Genomic DNA, 19,877 nt, shown 5'->3' on the forward strand with positions numbered 1-19,877 from the left:
TAACAGGTATTAGAATTTCATTCCTCTTTATGGCCAAATATGCATTATATGTATAAGGTACATTTCCTTTAACCATTCATCTCATGGTAAACAGTTGGGTTGTTTCTACTTTTCAGCTATTGTGAATAATGCTGCTACAGACATTGGTGTATAAGTTTCTGTTTCATTGCCTGCTTTCAGTTGTTTTGAGTATATACCAAGGAGTGGAATTACTGCATACAAGTAATGCTATGTTTACCATTTGGAGCAATCAAACTGGTTTCCACAACAGCTGCACCATTTCACATCCCATCAGCAGTGTACTAGAGTTCCAATTTCTCTACAACTATGTCAATGCTTACTATTTTCTGTTTCTTTTTTTATTGTTTTTGTTTTATTCTTTTTGTTTTTCATTTTGTTTGGTTTTGGTTTTGGTAAAAGCCATTCTAAGGGGTGTAGAGTGATATCTCTTTGTAGTTTTGATTTGCATTTTCCTCATGATTAATAGAGGAGAAGGCAATGGCACCCCACTCCAGTACTCTTGCCTGGAAAATCCCATGGATGGAGGAGCCTGGTGGGCTGCAGTCCGTGGGGTCGCTAAGAGTCGGACACAACTGAGTGACTTCACTTTCACTTTTCACTTTCATGCATTGGAGAAGGAAATGGCAACCCACTCCAGTGTTCTTGCCTGGAGAATCCCAGGGACAGGGGAGCCTGGTGGGCTGCTGTCTATGGGGTCGCACAGAGTCGGACACGACTGAAGCGACTTAGCAGTAGCAGCATGATTAATAGAGGCTTCCCTGGTGGCTCAATGGTAAAGAACCTGCCTGCCAATGCAGGAGTTGTGGGTTTGATCTCTGGGTCAGGAAAATCCCCTGGAGAAGGAAATGGCAACCTACTCCAATATTCTTGCCTAGGAAATCCCATGGACAGAAGGAGCCTGGCAGCCTACTTTTCCATAGGGTCGCAAAAGAGTCAGACACCACTTAACAAGAAAACAATAACAACGTGACTAATGATGTTGAACATCTTTTTGTGTGCTTATTGGCCATATGTATATCTTCTTTGGAGACGTATCTATTCAAGTCCTTTGTCCATTTTAAAATTAGGTTTGGTTTTATTTTTTTGTTTCTGAGTTATAGGAGTTTTAATATATTCTGAATATTAACTCCTTATCATACTTTCCCATTGTGTGGGCTGTCTTTTTACTCTCTTCAGAGTGTCCTTTGATGCACTAAGCTTTTTTATTTTGTTGAAGCCCAGTCTATTTTTTCTTTTCTTGCCTGTGCTTTTGGTGTCATAGCCAAAAAATCATTATCAAGTCCAGTGTTATGAAGCTTTTCTCCTGTGTTTTCTTCTAAGAGTTTTATAGTTTAGCTCTTAAATTTAGGTCTTTGTTCCTAAACAAAGCTGATTTTTTTAAATAATATAAGGAAAGTGTCCAATTTCATTCTTCTACATGTGGATATCCAGTTTTCACAGTACCATTTGTTGAAAAGATTGTCCGTTCCCTATTGCATGGTCTTGGCACCCTTGTCAAAAATCATTTGATCATATATACAAGGGTTTGTTTCTAGGATTCTGTTTTGTACCATTGGTCTATATGTCTGTCCTTATGCCAATACCACACTGTTTTGATTACTGTAGCTTTGTAGAAAGTTTTGAAATCAGGAAGAATGAGACCTCCAATTCTGTTCTTTGTTCCTCTTTTGAAATATTGTTTTGATTATTCCAGGTCCTTTGATATTCCATATGAATTTTAGAATAGATTTTTCTATTCTGAAAAAAATGCTGTTGGGATTTTGAAAGAGATTGCATTGAATGTGTAGAGCAATTTCTGTAATATTTTCAATTTAATGGGCTTCCCTGGTGGCTCAGATGGTAAAGAATCTGCCTGCAATGCAAGAGACCAAGTTTGATCCCTGGATCAGGAAGCTCTCCTGGAGAAGGGAATGGCTATTCACTCCAGTATTCTTGCCTGGAGAATGCCACGGACTGAGGAGTCTGGTGGGCTATGGGCTACAGTTCATGGGGTCACTAAGAGTCACACACAACCAAGTGACTAAGACACTTCATCTTACCAAGCCTTCCAGTCCATGAACACAGGATGTCTTTCCATTTATTTGTGTTCTTTAACTTCCTTCAGCAATGTTTCGTAATTTTCAATGTTCAAGTCTTTAGCCTCCTTGATTAAAAATGTATTCCTGAGACTTCCTTGGTAGTCCAGTGGTTAAGACTATGCTTCCACCACAGAGGTCACAGGTTTGTTCCCTGCAGGGGAACTAACATCCCACATGCTGCACAGTGTCACCATAAAAATATATTTTTTTATTCCTGAATACTATCTTTTTGACATCCTAATAAATGGAATAATTTTCTTAATTTCCATTTCAGACTTTTCATTGCTAGTATATAAAAATGTAACTGATTTTTTGTATTTTTTTTGTATCCTGCAACTGCTAAATATTATTCACTCTAGTTGTTTTGTGTGTAATCATTAGAATTTTTTACATAAAAAATTCTATCATCTCTGAACAGAGATAATTTTATTCTTTTCTTTCCAATTTAGATATGTTTTCATTCTTTCTATTGCCTAATATCTCTGGCTAGAACTTCCAATATTATGTTGACTAGAAGCAGACATCTTTCTTTCGTTCCTAATCTTAAGAGAAAAGCTCTCAGTCTTTCACCATTGAGTATGATATTTGCTGAGGATTTTTAATATATGGCCTTTTAATACTGAGGAAGTTTCCCTCTGTTTCTAGTTTATTGAGTATTTTTGTCATTGAGTGTTAAATTTGTCAAACAGTTTTCTGCATTAATTGAAATGATCCTGTGAGATTTTTTTTTTCATTACATTAATGTGGTATATTGCAGAAATTGATTTTTAAATATTGAACTCTCCTTGCATTTCATGAATAAATTCCATTTGGTCATGGTACATAATCCTTTTAATATGTTGCTGAATTTGATTTGCTAATATTTTTTTTAAATGCTGTATTCTTATTGGACCCTGGTATATAGTTTTCTTTCCTTGTAGTATCTTTTTCTGGCTTTGGAATCAGGGTAATGCTGGTCTCATAGAATGAGTTAAAAAATATTCCCTTCTGTTCGATTTAGGAAGATTGTGAGAAAGAGTGGTATTAAGGCTTCTTTAAATTTTTGGTGGAATGCATCAGTAAAGATATATCATCCTGGAATGTTTTTTCCCTATTTTATTGAAGTATGATCTCCTGATGGTTCAAACAGTAAAGAATCTGCCTGCAGTGTCAGAAACCTCAGTTTTATCCCTGGGTCGGGAAGGTCTCCTAGGGAAGGGAATGGCTACCCTACTCCAGTATTCTTGCCTGGAGAATTCCATGGACAGAAAAGCCTGTCCATGGGGTCATAGAGCCAGACCCCACTGAGTGGCTAACACTTTGACTTTCGTGATTGATTTACAATGTTGTACCTCAAAGTAATTCAGTTACACACATATACGTTCTTTTTCATATTCTTTTCCACTATGGTTTATCATAGGATATTAAATACAGTTCCTTGTGATATACAGTAGGTACTTGTTGTTTTGGAGTGTATATTTTTAAACCAGCTTCTCCCTCTCCCCTGCTCCCATATTTCTGATAAAGAGCTGGGTTTGGGCCTGACTACCCCAAATACCCAATCTGACCACTCTTAGATACAACTCTTGATCAACTAGTCATATTATATTTTAAAAAAGAAAGAAAAGGCTTTGGATAAGAAATGTACCCAAGCTACCCAGCTCTGGAAGTGCCCACAGGAGGGAAAGAAAAGGACACAGGGGTGAGCGAGCCTCTGAGAATGAAGAGAACGTTGACACCCTCAGGAGGAAAGGTTGCCTGGTGTACAAGTTCACCCTTTGCCTGACTGCACCTGCTTCTATCCAGATAGCTTCTCCCCGCAGTTATACCTGGCCTGCAGCCACTAGCTTTCTGGGAAACTGCTTAGTCTGAGAGAGGGTGAAAGGAGAAGGTGCTATGTACAAAATGCAACTCACAGGACTCAGATGACCAGGCATCAGGTCCCTCCCTGAGCTGTAATGGACCAAGCTGTGGTGCTGCAGCTGGAGAGGGACCTCCTTGGCGTGAACTGATAATGTGAGGTTATTCTCACCAAAACGTTTTCTTAGTCTTATGCTCAGAGATCCTGGACAATGGGAAAGCATCATAAAACTTGTAATTAGACAGGAAAGCTATTTTCTGCAGGTCCCTTTGCCTTTTAACCTCAATCTCTCTTCTCCCCACCCCCATCTTTCCTCAGGCACTAGTCTACGCTTCCAGTAAAAACTTGCTCAGCCACTTGTGTAGAAAGAGGAATTAATATTCAAATACTCAACGGACTGGTTCTCCTTGGTAGCAAGTAGCCAAGTAAATATCCAAGTGAGAACCAGGGAAGGAACAAAATGGCATCAAGCCCAAGTGAGAAGTGCCTCAGTCATCCTGCAACACCCTGGATGTGGCCAGAGAACTACATCCTCTCTCTAGGTGAGTCACGGCCTCCACACCCAGCAGGGTGTAGACACACTGCACTGAAACTCAGATGAAACAGTAAGAAAAAGTCAAGCAGGTGAAACACTTCCTTGCTATCAGTTTGATAAAATACTCAATGCTGCTTCAAGATGGAAGACAATACAAGGTTGGGTTTTCAACAATACAAGGTTTTACATGATCCCACTAAAACTAGGGTCCTGCAATGAGGCTTGAAAGTGTGTAGTCCCATATATCTTTCCATCTATAAATACAGAAGTTCATGGAAGCTCTGAAAAAAATTTTTGTTTGTTTGGTTTTAAGGGGAGGTGAACTTCAATAGTGCTCTAGACCTTAAATAGATGATAAAAGACAATTTGGGAGATCTGAGTTTTCTCTTCAAAAATCCAAGATGTAAATACATCCTTAAACTATTCCTATTTATACTTTTTTCCCCCTTATACCTCATAACATTTCAGTACAAAAGAGAAAGTGATAATAGCATCTCAGCTTTTCAGAACTGGCTCAGGAGACCAAAGGCCGAAAAGAGATTGTAACATTAGCTAGAAAGCCTGTGATTAAAAGTCCAAAACTTAAGACCTAACATTCAAATATTCTAAGCTACTATTACAACAGAAACATTATTTCTCAAGATTGAGAAGGACTAGTGAAAAACTTTGTGGACCTGCAAAGGCATGAACTTACCTTCAATGCTGCAGTAACCTAAGCTCTGATCTTGACGAGCACGAAAGTTCATCTGCCCCTTTTTATAGCTAGAAAGTGTCCCAAATGAACTTTACCAGGTCATTTCATCACTATCATGATGATTATTGTCAATAAACACTGATTAAGCATCAGGACTTGGCCAGCACTAACATGAACAAACCTATTTCAACTTCCCTGAATCATTCCTTGGTGAACATATCCAAGGGCATTGCTCCATCACTGTTCTGGAATTGTACTCTTTGCAATTTTTATATATATATATATGTGTGTGTGTGTATGTGTGCTGCTTTTGACACAAGCTTTCCTTGTAAGTAGGCATTAAAATACAGGCTTATAATTAGCTTCTAGGGAGGCAAATGTATTGTGGAGCAGAGCTCAGCAGGAGAGAAGTCAAGGCAGGTATTGAAGAAATATGGCCTGGAAGATGCATAATACAAAGGTTTTCTGAAGTGTGAGAAATACTACTAAAGTAAGGAAGGAAAACAGAGTCCTATCACTATAGACTTTTCAGTTATTATTTCCACACATATTAGCACGTGGTTCTGAAAGTGTATTTGCAACTTGTCCAATCTTGAAAACCTACAGTAGGCTGGCATGTAACATATACAATCCCAGACAGATCACAGCTACAGGAGGGCAGCATCGTGTCTAATCGTGCTGGTCTCTCCGGTCCTGGGGCCAGCACCTTGCCCCAGGATGGGTGTTCAGTTCCTTTCCCTCTCTCCCTCCCTCCCTCCCTCCCCTCTTTCTTCCTGCCAGCCTCCCTCCCTTCCTCCCTTCCTTTCTCTCTCTCTTTCTCCCTTCTTTCCCTCTTTCTGGTGTGACATGTGTATTTTTTCATCCCTTAGGCAACTTGAAATTGCCATCTCCCTTCCCCCCACCCTCCCATGGATTTCAAGGTGACAAACAGGTGACAAGTCTGAACTGTTTTGCCTCTTAAATTCATCACAGACTACAGTTGCCGAATCATTCACTGAATAAAACGTAGGTCACATCATTCACTGTCTAGCGATCACTCTTCTCCAGGTAGATGGTTCACAGCCATCACTGTGGCAGGAAGTCGTCCTGTGTAGGTTCAAGTCATCCACAGTCAGACTCTCCCCCAGGAACGCTCCTTCAGCACACGCTGGCATTTAGACAGCTGTCCCTCCTCTGTACTCAGTGCTGTTACCAGCCATCAGATACTTGAACATTAACTCCCATTCCTTCAAACCATGGTAGGACCAACCCAGGGCCCATGTTGATGGAATCCCCTCTGGTTATGGATCATGAGATTATTTCTTTAAGAAGTGTTCTTCTGGAGACATCTGCCTTAAGTGATGCGGTCCCCAAATGTGCAGTTCTCCTGGGTAGCTAGGTTGTAATCAGTACTCTTCCCATCTTTGTCACTGTCCTCACACAGCCTCTCTCACCCCATGGTTCACTCTGTAAATTCTGGACAATTCAGTACTCTCTTCCATCGGTGACATCCCACCTGGCCACGGAAATGGGCCTTCTCATGGAATTCAGCATAGATGCCTCCAGAGGGATTAGACATCTTGCCTGTTGCCATTGTACTGTGGCTGATGACCCGCTCGCCTAGATTTCTGCCATCATCTTCTCCCTCCCAGAGAGGGAGAAGTCACCAACTTTCTAGTGGTTTCTTGTGGTTCTGGAGGATATGGCACTGTCTGAATTCAGCGCCTGTTCTGCCCTGGCTAACCTTGTCACACTCCTGGTCCTTGGCCTGGTACTTGTTACTGGTTTCCTTGGGGCTGTGGTGGGGTGGATGCTGGATCCAGTGGGTTCTGCCATGCTGGGGTGTGCTTGTTCCTGGTAACACTGGCCTAGTCAGCCCCATCCCACCTTGCACCATTTCCAGCTCTTGGGCAGATCCGATGGTGACCCATACTCACAAGGCCCAGAGTCCGTCCTGCACCCCAGCTGGGCATGCTGTTCCCAGCACAGGGGCTGGTAGCAGCCACAGCCTGGGCGGAAGGGGCGGCCCCAGGCCACGCAGCCAGCAGCAAGGGCAGCACGAGCAGCGGTGGTGACAGCCATGCTTGCCCGGATGACTCCCTAGCTCCTGTGAGAGTGGAATCTGACCCCAATTCAGACCCCAGTTCAAGTATTTCTTGAATCACATCCTCACAGACCTCCCCATTTGTTACTTTCTTAGGCTCTAGCATCTAAATCTAAGACCAGAAGTGAACTCTAAATCCTCATGTCTCTCAATTTACGGGATCCTGCCACGGTACATAGAACTAGCCTCAGTGCAGAAATAGAAAGGGTACTTGATCCTTTGTGCTGTGCCTGGTCTAAGTTCCAGCTTACCTCACAGGGTGTTCTGGCTGCCTTGTTCTCTCCCCTGAGAACTCAGAGAGGTAAGGTCCATGCCGGGACTTAGGCACTGGACCCTACCACTCTCCACCCTTTGCAACTGTTTTTCTCATGTTGTACCAATTCTTCGTGCTGCCCTTCTTCATATATTTGAAGACTGTGTCTCACCTGTTTCACTCAGATGACCCACGAAACTATTTTCTCTGCTCAGTTTATTAGAAGTTACAATGGACTTGAGTCTCACTAAGTTTGTTGCCACTCATCACAGTCTATACTGGTCTAAGTGATGAATACAGAGGTGCCCCTGGAGTAGCTAAAGGCTGTGTGGAGAAAATAATATCTTCTCCAGGAGTGTGTCTTCTCCCCCCCAAGATACACGAGGTTGTGTTTGTACCAAAAATAGAGCAGGGTTTTCAAGACCAGATCTTATGGGGAGTGTGACCTTTAGTAAAAGTGCCTTTAGAGCAAACTCACAATTCTCACTGTTCTCCTCACACCTTGTTTCCTCAAAAAATTAAGCAAATATTAATAGCTGCAGAATTTGGGTAATTACAAAGTGCTTCATACTGCATCATATAATACCATTTCCAAGTTAGCCTGAGTATAGCATTGTATTCTCAGCAGAAACCCAGAGAGTAAGGGCTCATCCATATAATTCCCAAATGTCAAGCAAGTGACAATTTGCTGGGCTCTCCTCTGTAAAATCTCTTTTGTAAAATTAATAAATAAACTAGAAGGTATAGAATTCTATATCTACTATAGTAAAGTATAGAATATACTACTCTATACCTTGGTAGAATATCCTGTATAATTTACCTGTAGACTGCTTAAAGATAAAATTCAAAAGCTGTTAAAACCTGTTCATAGGATGTTAACATACAGAAAAACAAGTCAATGGCTTTTATATAATGAAGAAATCCCTGCGTTCATCACTGACTCCCTCTTCCCTCCAAAGGCCACATTTCTAAGTTCAGTGGCAGGAGAGAAGATACTCATTACCCTTCCCTCAATCCTTCCCAGAAGTAGTGCTGGAGAAAACATAACCACCCAGGCGTGTCATCACTACACTGAGAGGGGTACACCCACAGGTGAACTGATCCCCAGCAAGGTGTGGGAGGTAATGAGCAGAGCTCTAGTTTGCAGGGAGGCATAAATCACAGAAATGTTGTACTTCAGAAACTGCTGCACTGTAACCAAAGAGCTGATAATTATGTCAATGAACATTCTACTTTCTCTTTACTATATCCATCTGTTCACTTACAAAACTAACACAGATGTTCTTTTCAAAGGCCATATATTTCTGAAAAATGCAAAAGGTCTCACTAAAAAGACAATACTAGGTGGAAGAAAGCATTTTATTTTTATAACATTTTTGTTAGCACGTGTTCATTCATCATCTTTATATGAGATGCGCTATTCAGTTAATTATCTTTCTAAAATTAAAATGTAATATATAAGAGGGAAATTGCCAGAAAGAAAGCAAAACTACAAATTGTGGTAAAATTAGCTGGTTCTACAGTAAATTTTAGCTTACTAGAAAAGTCCCTTTCAGCCAATCTTTATCAAGCACCCTATATATCAAACACCATGCCAGATGCTTTAGGAATACAGGAAGGCAGTATGATATATGGTCTGTGTCCTCAAGGCATTTTTAGTTTAATTGGAAAGAGCAGTGGTATGTAGATATCGATACAAAAATCAACAGTGCTAGGACATGAGTTGTGCCGTAGTCAAAAGGACAGACCCGGAGCGCAGTGCCTTGTTTTAAATCCCAGCTCTACCCCTGAAGGCCAGGATTAGAGTTAAGGGCTCACCTTGGGCACACAATTTACAAGGGTGCCAAAAGTTTGGTGATCGAGATAAATATTTTAATGCAATATTTTAAAAAATCAAAATTAATACAAAAAATTCATGATGCACAAAATAGCAAAAGTTTAAATACATACAGTCGCCAGCAATCCTGTGTCAAGTCATACTGGAGCCCTAAACAAAAGAAAAACATGTATCCCTATGTAGATGTTTCATTGTAGTTTTAACTGCTATTATTTTTCTGTGACACTGATGTAGTTGAGAAAATGTTGAAAATGAAAAAGTAGGTGCACTAAACATCACATTATTTTAAGTTTCAATGTTTTACTTTTACTCAAACTAGAATTTATTCTAATTTACTTTCCTGGCTTTCAAGGAAGGAAGCTTATTACTTATTGGCTTTGAAAACCTGAGTGAATTTCTTAATCTTTCTTCTCTTAGTTTCCTCCTCTATAAAGGGTGGGGCAAACAGGGCCACCTCACAGGGTTGTCGTGATAGTTAAATGAGTTATTACATTTTAGGCACTTAGAACCGCACCCTGCCCAAATTCTTTCCAAGGTATGAATTTGCTATTACAGTGTCTCACACAGACAGTGAAAGTTCTGGAAGATCAGAGACCACAGGTCAGCTTCTGCAGAGATGACTGGTCACTCATGATCTGATACATCACTGCGCAGGAACATATGCTCCATGGGGGCTTGCTCACCACCTTATAGTGAGGTCGACAGTAGGTCAAGACCCATGACAGGCACTTGATATGTGTTATTTTATTCAGTTCAGTCACTCAGTCCTGTCCAACTCTTTGCAACCCCATGAATCGCAGCACGCCAGGCCTCCCTGTACATCACCAACTCTCGGAGTTCACCCAGACTCACGTCCATCGAGTCAGTGATGCCATCCAGCCATCTCATCCTCTGTCGTCCCCTTCTCCTCTGCCCCCAATCCCTCCCAGCATCAGAGTCTTTTCCAATGAGTCAGCTCTTCACATGAGGTGGCCAAAGTACTGGAGTTTCAGCTTTAGCATCATTTCTTCCAAAGAAATCCCAGGGCTGATCTCCTTCAGAATGGACTGGTTGGATCTCCTTGCAGCCCAAGGGACTCTCAAGAGTCTTCTCCAACACCACAGTTCAAAAGCATCAATTCTTTGGTGCTCAGCCTTCTTCACAGTCCAACTCTCACATCCATACATGACCACAGGAAAAACCATAGCCTTGACTAGATGGACCTTTGTTGGCAAAGTAATGTCTCTGCTTTTGAATATGCTATCTAGGTTGGTCATAACTTTTCTTCCAAGGAGTAAGCGTCTTTTAATTTCATGGCTGCAGTCACCAACTGCAGTGATTTTGGAGCCCAAAAAAATAAAGTCTGACACTGTTTCCACTGTTTCCCCATCTATTTGCCATGAAGTGATGGGACCAGATGCCATGATCTTCGTTTTCTGAATGTTGAGCTTTAAGCCAACTTTTTCACTCCCCACTTTCACTTTCATCAAGAGGCTTTTGAGTTCCTCTTCACTTTCTGCCATAAGGGTGGTATCATCTGCATGTCTGAGGTGATTGATATTTCTCCCGGCAATCTTGATTCCAGCTTGTGTTTCTTCCAGTCCAGCGTTTCTCATGATGTACTCTGCATAGAAGTTAAATAAGCAGGGTGACAATATACAGCCTTGATGTACTGCTTTTCCTATTTGGAACCAGTCTGTTGTTCCATGTCCAGTTCTAACTGTTGCTTCCTGACCTGCATACAAATTTCTCAAGAGGCAGGTCAAGTGGTCTGGTATTCCCATCTCTTTCAGAATTTTCCACAGTTTGTTGTGATCCACACAGTTAAAGGCTTTGGCATAGTCAATAAAGCAGAAATAGATGCTTTTCTGGAACTGTCTTGCTTTTTCCATGATCCAGTGGATGTTGGCAATTTGATCTCTGGTTCCTCTGCCTTTTCTAAAACCACCTTGAACATCAGGAAGTTCATGGTTCACATATTACTGAAGCCTGGCTTGGAGAATTTTGAGCATTACTTTACTAGCATGTGAGATGAGTGCAATTGTGGGGTAGTTTGAGCATTCTTTGGCATTGCCTTTCTTTGGGATTGGAATGAAAACTGACCTTTTCCAGTCCTGTGGCCACTGCTGAGTTTTCCAAATTTGCTGGCATATTGAGTGCAGCACTTTCACAGCATCATCTTTCAGGATTTGAAATAGCTCAACTGGAATTCCATCACCTCCACTAGCTTTGTTCATAGTGATGCTTTCTAAGGCCCACTTGACTTCTCAGTCCAGGATGTCTGGCTCTAGGTGAGTGATCACACCATTGTGATTATCTGGGTCGTGAAGATCTTTTTTGTACAGTTCTTCTGTGTATTCTTGCCATCTCTTCTTAATATCTTCTGCTTCTGTTAGGTCCATACCATTATTTTATTGGATGGGTGAAAATCAGAAAGTTCTTTACAAAGAAGATAAAATTTGAGTTGGTTGGCTTTGATTAAATGTTTGGAATAAAACTGGGGATGATGAGAGAAGGCATGGTGACTTTAAATGTGCTGAGTTTGAGTTAATAGCAATATACCTAACTGGGAGTATCCATCAATCATATGGAAATGTGAGAGAGGCAGTTTGGAAGAAAGAACCAAAATGTAAACATGGCCACAATTCACATGGTTGCGATAGGAGCATCACATAAGCAGACGCCTCTCTAGAGGAGCAGACAGGCACAAAGAAGAGCAAAGAGCAAGACCAAGATGCAGAGACAATGACTGGATGAGTCTACAGAGGAGCCGCGGAAGACACCTGAGCATTCAGGATGACTCTTGAGAAGCAGCAGCCTCCAAGTCCTATAACATCTCCCCTACTCCTAAGACATCTCTTAAATAAGTGTAAATGATATGAATTAAGAAAGACTTGGATCATTAAAGGTACTCATTAAAAATTATTTTGTGTCTTCCAAAAGTTGATGAAAGTTCAGATGAAACATCTAGCAGTTAATAGAGTAGGGAATTGCCTGGAAGTCCCGTGATTAAGACTCTGTGCTCTCACTGCCAAGGATCCTGGATCAATCCCTGGTCAAGGAACTAAAATTGAGGCTAAAAAAGTAAACAAAAGGAACATGCACACACAAAAAAACAGTTGATAGGATATGTGTTAACATCATATATTTACTTCTAACTACATTCCCGAAAACACATTTATAAGCCATTTATTAGCTCATGGGGGATAAGCTGGTATGATATACACTGTCAGTTGCCTGTTTAAATCTATCCCTTCCACTCTTAGGAAAGCCTTGACTTGGTTCCCATGGCCAGGTGCCACGGAAGGGGCACCATGGGTCAAGCCCTGGGACGGTGTTCTAGATTCAATTCTAGCCAATGAGACATGAGAATAAATCTTCTGGTTAGGGGCATACTTCTGGAAGAAACTTTCTTGCTATTAAGGAGTGACAGGCAAGAAGAGACCATTCTTTCCCTCTGACTCTGGAAATCTTGCTGGGATTTAGAGCTTGGAAGAGCTTCATCTGTCTTGGGACAAGGGAAGAGCCAACACATAGAGGGTGGCAGAGAAGAAAGTTGGATAGAGCCCGGGTCTTCCATGATGTCACTGAGCCCCTGGATTAACCAATGCTAGAATCAACTCGCCTCTGGCCTTTTAAATGGAACAATAAATCCCCCTATTGTTTAACCCCATTTGAATCAGAGTTTCTGTGACTCAGTCAATCATGGTTATAGGTTTAAGAAGAACTGACCTTCCCTCTTCTAGTGATTCATCAATTTTTTTACTAGAATCCAGCCTTCGTATGTATGGCATGAATTAGAGTTGTGAATCTCCAAAATGTGGATTCTCTGCTTCTTGGAATAGGATCTATAATGAATAAAAAAGTGTTAGCATATGCTTGCTTGTCTTAAATGTATCAATAAAGTACTAGGCTCACATGCCAGCAGAGATACCCCACCTAAGCTGCTTTGCTATGCAAGATTGGAGACTATAATAGTAAATGGGCTCTATTCAGAGAAGTAGCTGGAATAAGGGGCCCAGTAAGAAGCTTGATTGTGGATTATATGCTGTTTCATTTGTTACACAAATATTTGTTTCCAGCTGGAGTAGGAGTCCCATATTAATTAGAGCTAGAATTGCTGACTTGGTTTACAGAATGTAGACAAGAAACACTCCTCATTCCTGACTCTAAAAAGTTAGACGGGGAAAGGAGGAGTGACATTATTCATACCAGAATAGCTTCAAGATGAAGTGGCATCATGTATAAAATTTTAAGGAATCACTGAAGATAGTGACACCAAATACAAAGCCAATTAACCCTTCTATTTGGCAGCTAATAGCCTTTCAGCATGTCTATTTTCTTTTCCCCCTCATTAATTTTAAATGCTATTGACAAGACTTTTTTAACCTATTCATTTGTTTTTAATCCCTCTCCCACCCCATGCAGTGACCACTCTCTCCCTTCTACCATGTGAGCAAAGAACAGGTTCTGTGCTTCCTTGTCTCAAAGGATGCTGTGGCAGAGCATAGAGCACAAGTTACCTGCAATATATTTTCCTTCTTGACTTTTGTTTTGATTCATTTGTAAGGTGCATGTGTGGCAGGAGGGGTGGGGGACCTATAAGGGAAACATGAAGAAAATGGAGTGTTCATCAAACTAAAAGATTCCAGGAGACAGGGGAGACGGACAGAGGTCTGGGTTCATCAAGCATCAGCAACCAGAGCCATCTCCATAAGTGACCTAAGGAGTGACCAGATCTTCAAAGGCTCAACTTTATGATACAACCAAGGAACTAGAACTCTAGGCAGCAGCCTCACTATAGGTCACCATGCTCTATGTGCTCCAGGGGAAAAAACAGAGCCAGCAGGTTTGAAGGGACTGTACTGGCTGGGGCAGAAGGTGTCTCAGAGGTCACCAGTACAGTCCAGGGACTGAAGACCAGAGGGCCTTCCCCTATATCTTGGTGCTATGAGACCCCGAACTTCCAAACAACCCTTGGGGTGAGGAGGCTCTGAGGGCAGTCATGTATGCCTATAGATATACATTACCCTCTTGCTATATAGGAAAAGGTGAGGTTGAAATTAAGTTGATTTAAATACATGGAGAAGGCAATGGCACCCCACTCTAGTACTCTTGCCTGGAAAATCCCATGGATGGAGGAGCCTGGTAGGCTGCAGTCCATGGGGTCGCTAAGAGTCGGACACGACTGAGCAACTTCACTTTCACTTTTCACTTTGATGCATTGGAGAAGGAAATGGCAACCCACTCCAGTATTCTTGCCTGGAGAATCCCAGGAACCGGGGAGCTCATTGGGCTGCCGTCTATGGGGTCGCACAGAGTCAGACATGACTGACGTGACTTAGCAGCAAATACATGCAAAAACTCAGTATCTCTTGCCACCTAGGTCTGTGGCCTAGAATTCATACCTGCAAACATTGACCATTTAGGGCCCACCCTCAGCGAAATCCCTCTCTACGTTAAGTTAGTTGTGTCCACTTTGGGAAAGTGCCAGAAACCCTTGACTCTAAATTTGTCTTAAAATCTCTAAGTACAGCGGCTTTCATGTGGAGGGGCACAGCATGCATGCTGCCAGACTATTCTAGATAGAGACCAACTAGCAGCACCAGAAACACCTCTTTAAATTTCAGGAGCATCAGATGGTCCAACCTAATGCCTGGTTGCAAGCAACAGAAGACAACTCTGCTCACTTTATTTTAGATAGAGTATTGGGAGGATATTGAAGAGTTCATAGGATACATGGGAGGATTGGAGACCAAGGTTCAGAAAATGGGCTGGACACCAAGAGAGGATGGACAGTAGGGACCAAAGTCATGCCATAGGAGTGTCTGCCCCTGCTAGTCCCCACTGCTGCCCACAGCACACACCATCACTACAAATGGTTTCTACACTATCTTTGAATCTTCGCTTTCCTCCCTTGATGTTCAATGTCCCAGAGAGGAGGGTCTGACTGGCTGACCCGGGATCCTCCTCAGAATGACTGGGGTAGGGAGGAGGGATCATCCTTGATACAGAGTGGAGCACTGCTCCTCCCCAGTACGACACACAGCGAGGCATTGCCTCCAGATGGAAAGGGAGATGCTGAGCAGAAAACAAACTAGGCAAATGTCCACCACATTCCCAACCATTTAGGGAGAACGAAAGGGCATTAAAGTTCTGAAAGCTCCAGCTTTAAATGAACTACCTTGGAAACACATTTGCCTTATTTCTTGGAATCAAGCCCTGTAAAAATGTTACATAGGCTTGTAATTTCACTCCCAGATCAATTTGTAACCCATGACCCTGATTCCTGCCCCGTACTTGGCCCTGGATTGCTTCTTCTGTTGATTTTAGATTACGATAGCAATTCCAGCTCAGGGACAGAGGCTTGCCAGGCACCCACATTTAGAACAACACTTTCACTTTATCTCTCACCTCTTACCTCTCAGGGTACACATAAGTCCTGTTGGCTACCTGGTGAAGTTAAGAAGGAAGATAAGTTTAAGGACCTTATTGATCCCTGGGTAGGGAAGATCCCTCAGAGGAGGAGGAAATAGCAACCCACTCCAGTATTCTTGCCGGGATAACCCCATGGACAGAGGAGCCTGGTGGGCTATAGTCCATGGGGTCCCAAAGAGTTGGATACGAATGTGTGTCTGTGCATGCACACATATATTCATATTCAGGCTTAAGGACCACAGAATTAGAAAGCTATTTCATCTCCTTACTTAGAGATAGAACTAAATTCTTGAAAAGTAGGAATATGGCCTGTTTTTTAAGCTCTTCAAGACGCAAAAAAACACTATCCTCGATACATCCAAAAATACATAAGACACAAACTGTGTTTGAAGACTCAGAAGAAAACAGAGAACCCTTGGCAAAAATGGGAAGTGGGGGGAGGGATAAATTAGGAAATTGGGATTAACATATACACAGCACTATATTTAAAATAGACAACCAACAAATACCCACTGTATAGTACAGGAACTGTACTCAACATTTTGTAATAATCTATAAGGGAAGAGAATCTGAAGAAGAAATATATATATATATATATAAAACATATAACTAGATCACTGTGCTGTACATCTGAAACTAACACAATATTGTAAGCAACTATACTTAAATTAAAAAACAAACCAAAAAAATGTGAAGGAAGATAGACAAGCATAGGAGGAAGAGGCTGTCCAAGGGATTACGACAGTGGCTGGGGACATAACCTCCCCACATGTGTGACTGCTCCTGGCTGCTTTGCGAGCTTCAGGCAGCAGACAAAGTGAGCAGACATAGCCTCTGTTGGAGGCGGAGGCTTTTCTCACATCTGTCGGCGCTGGAGGGAAGAAGCCTCAGGATCTGAGTCTGACAAAAGAATCTCCCTTTATCAAGAGGTTCACCAGGATCCAGACAGAGGGGAACACATGCTCTGGAAAGGGAAAAACCAGATGAGGTCTAAGGGCACATTCAAACCTGTGTGTGTATTAGTTGCTTAGTCGTGTCCGACTCTATGCAACCCCATGGACTATAGCCCACTAGGCTCCTCTGTCCATGGGATTCTCCAGGCAAGAATACTGGAGTGGGTAGCCATTCCCTTCTCCAGGGGATCTTCCCGACCCAGGGATGGAACCTGGGTTTCCCACATTGGAGACTGATTCTGAGCCGCTATGCTACAAACCTGCAGTGAGCACTACAAAGGTCTTAGCATTGGTCAAAGCATGACCAATGCTTGATATATGCGAATTCATTGAATTTCTTTCAAAAAGAGAAGTAGGGAAATTTTAAGTAAAGGCAAAATCTTTCCAATGCTTGTTGTTCTAGTTTTCCTTAGCTTTGTCCCTTGGTTCACGCTATAAGGGTCTTATGTTGTTAGTTAGGCCGAAGAAAGACCAAGTCATCCCAGGCCGTGCCTCCCTCCACCTTCCCCAGTCCCAAGTAACTGAATGTGCCAATTAGCTGGGCTTTGAGAGCCACAGCACCAGTGGCTCCAAAGTTGGCCACTGGCCAACAGTGAACAGGTTCTGGCCGGCCACACCTCAGATTTGGAAAGCTGCTCTGTACCCCACCCTGAGGTGCGGTGTGAAGCCCGGACAAGAACAGGCATACACGGGGGCGAGGAGCCTGCTCTGGGCTTACTCCAATTTAGGCTCTGAAAAGGGAAACCTGGGGCAAAGGTAAAGAGTTCTGAAGGAAAATAGAGCAAATTTTAAAATTCTAAGGATTCCGCTGAGACACAGAAGCCTGTATCTCTTCCCTGCCGCCTTCCCTCATGACTGATCACTCTGCTTAAGGAGTTTCTGCCTCCGGGAAAGTGAAACTACGTATTTGTCTCATTTCTCATCTGAGTTGAAGCCAACATATATAGCAATTATAGATATAATAGAAAATATAAATAAAATATCTAATATTGAAGTTCCTCACAACATTTTCTTAAATATGATTGACAACAACTGAAGGTCATGGACTGAGGTTTTTGTGTGACTCATGTTCATTTCTTTCCATTTCTTAGCTGTCACAATCATCCCACAGTAAAAGGCTTTCTAGCCTATTATTACTTCAGGAACACTAACATTTCTTAAGGGACCTCCCTGCCCCAAGGAGTTTTTACTCCATCTCCAAAGAAGATAGAACATTCTTAAGGAGTGAGTCAACTTATCACATTAGTTAAGGCATCCATTGCTCGGCCATCAGTCTTTATATCATTCAGATCTGCATAGATGTGCTATAGGAGACCAAGTTGTTCATCTGAGGGCAAGCCTTCAGCTGGTCAGAAATTCCCAGGGTGAGTTTTACAAGCAGTGCTGGGACCCTCATGCTTCCATGTCTTTTGGTATAAGTTGCTGGCTCTCAATCATCATGTTTTAGGGCTTAGAAGGAAGTGAAAATGACTTCAATTCCAAAATGGAAGTGTACCATATAGTTCCACAAGATCTAGGTACACCGGATTTATAAAGATGCTTGCAAACTTTACCAAGTGCTCAGCAGTTTAAGTTCCCTCTGTGCTCAGCAGATAACTCAGTTTCCTGATCCATGAAGAAGAAAAAGGGCATCAGGACTGATAACTTGTTTCATGTCTCTCCTCTCTACTTCCTGCTTTACATGTTCACTCACCTCCTGCCTCCAGCTGAAGGAATGGGTACCCCTTCCGAGACCTGCATAATGCTCCTGATAGTGCTCCATCTTCTTTCTTCATTTTCTCCCTTGCCAGTAATTCCCCAACCCCATCTTCTCCCTGAGAAACATGGTCAGTGCTCTCCATCCTGAAAAACCTCTTCCTTCTACTCCTCCCCTTCTTGCTGCCAATCCCCTTGAATCCACGGTCCTCCTTTCTCTTCACCTGCCACTCATGCTGTCCTGACTGCATTTAATCCTAGCTTTTCTCCCACTTGCACTTTCTTATTTGGATGTTTACATCTATTCTCATGATGTCATATATTACCTAAAAGCCGGTAATTCCAAAGATCTATCTTTAGCCCTAAACTCGTAGTTCCAAACCATTCTCAGTGCATACTGGTTATGTCCACCTGGCTGTGCCAGAGGTGATGTGCCAGAGACACCTAAATAAATAAGCCTAAATCCAAACTCATCTATTTTCTCATCTCTTTTCAAATCCACATCCCCAGAAAATGCCTGAGTTTTATCAACCTAAGAGTTACTTTCAAACATCAGAAATTCTAAACAAGAAAATGCTACACACATTAAACAATCCCAAAGATATAGAGGAATATGGAAGAAATCTGTGATATCCATAAAAGCAAACAAGAAAAACACTGAAGAATAATCTAAAAAATTATTGAATAAAGAAACCCCCAAAGATGTATGGGAAAACAGATTAAATAGTGAATTTATATGGTATCTTAGAGACAACTGGTGAAGATGAGACAGCTATTAATTAAGAAGTCAAAACTGATGGTTCTTGCTTGCATTTAATTTGCTTAGGCCTACCACTTCCCACTGAAAAGATCAAAGGACATCATTACCTGGAATATGGTATTACTGTTGGCAAAGCTGATTTTCTTGCTGGATCTGCCCAACAGAGCAGGAAACATGTGCTTCTAGGAGAAAGGTAAATGTGATCTGTAGCTTTTCACACTCACTTACTGTAGAGCAGACACCATAGTAAGCAAGCCCTAGAAGTACCAGGGGAAAAAGTCAGGAGGAGATGGGTGTCAAAAATCTTCATTTCCTCCATGTGTTAAACAAAGTTACATACATCACAAACTGTGGTCACTTTTTACAAGTGACTCCGAGATATAAGAGAACTGGATTCTAATCAATATTCACCAGTTCCCAGTTTTCATGTGTATATTATTCAGTGACCTTTGGCAAATGACTTACATTTTCTGAGATGATTTCCAGATCTCAGGACTGTCACACAAAAAGGACTGTCACACAGTTACAAATCATTTGACAAAATCAAGCTCAAGCAAGATAGTTAAATGTTCGAAATTCCCAGTCCTGCCAACTGACTTGTAGAATGTTCAAATATAACTTTCCAGTTGCCAAAAAATGGAATCATGTTAGCTTACATTTCCAGGAAATGTCAGATGAGGCAGTTTTGAAAATCCACCTGCTGTGCCTAAG

The 19,877-nt window shown here is 41.9% G+C and overlaps 1 long non-coding RNA gene across 1 annotated transcript in view; it reads left to right on the forward strand.

Moving 5' to 3' along the window:
- The window catches only part of LOC138989529 (uncharacterized), a 162,680-nt gene that overhangs the window by 73,065 nt on the left and 69,738 nt on the right, over positions 1 to 19,877 (forward strand). The window contains exon 2 of the long non-coding RNA XR_011465820.1: positions 4,258 to 4,481. This is a non-coding gene — a long non-coding RNA (uncharacterized lncRNA). The remainder of the gene's footprint in view (positions 1 to 4,257; positions 4,482 to 19,877) is intronic.

The sequence above is a fragment of the Bos mutus genome, chromosome 10 (assembly GCF_027580195.1).
Source record: "Bos mutus isolate GX-2022 chromosome 10, NWIPB_WYAK_1.1, whole genome shotgun sequence".
NCBI classification, from domain to species: Eukaryota; Metazoa; Chordata; class Mammalia; order Artiodactyla; family Bovidae; genus Bos; species Bos mutus.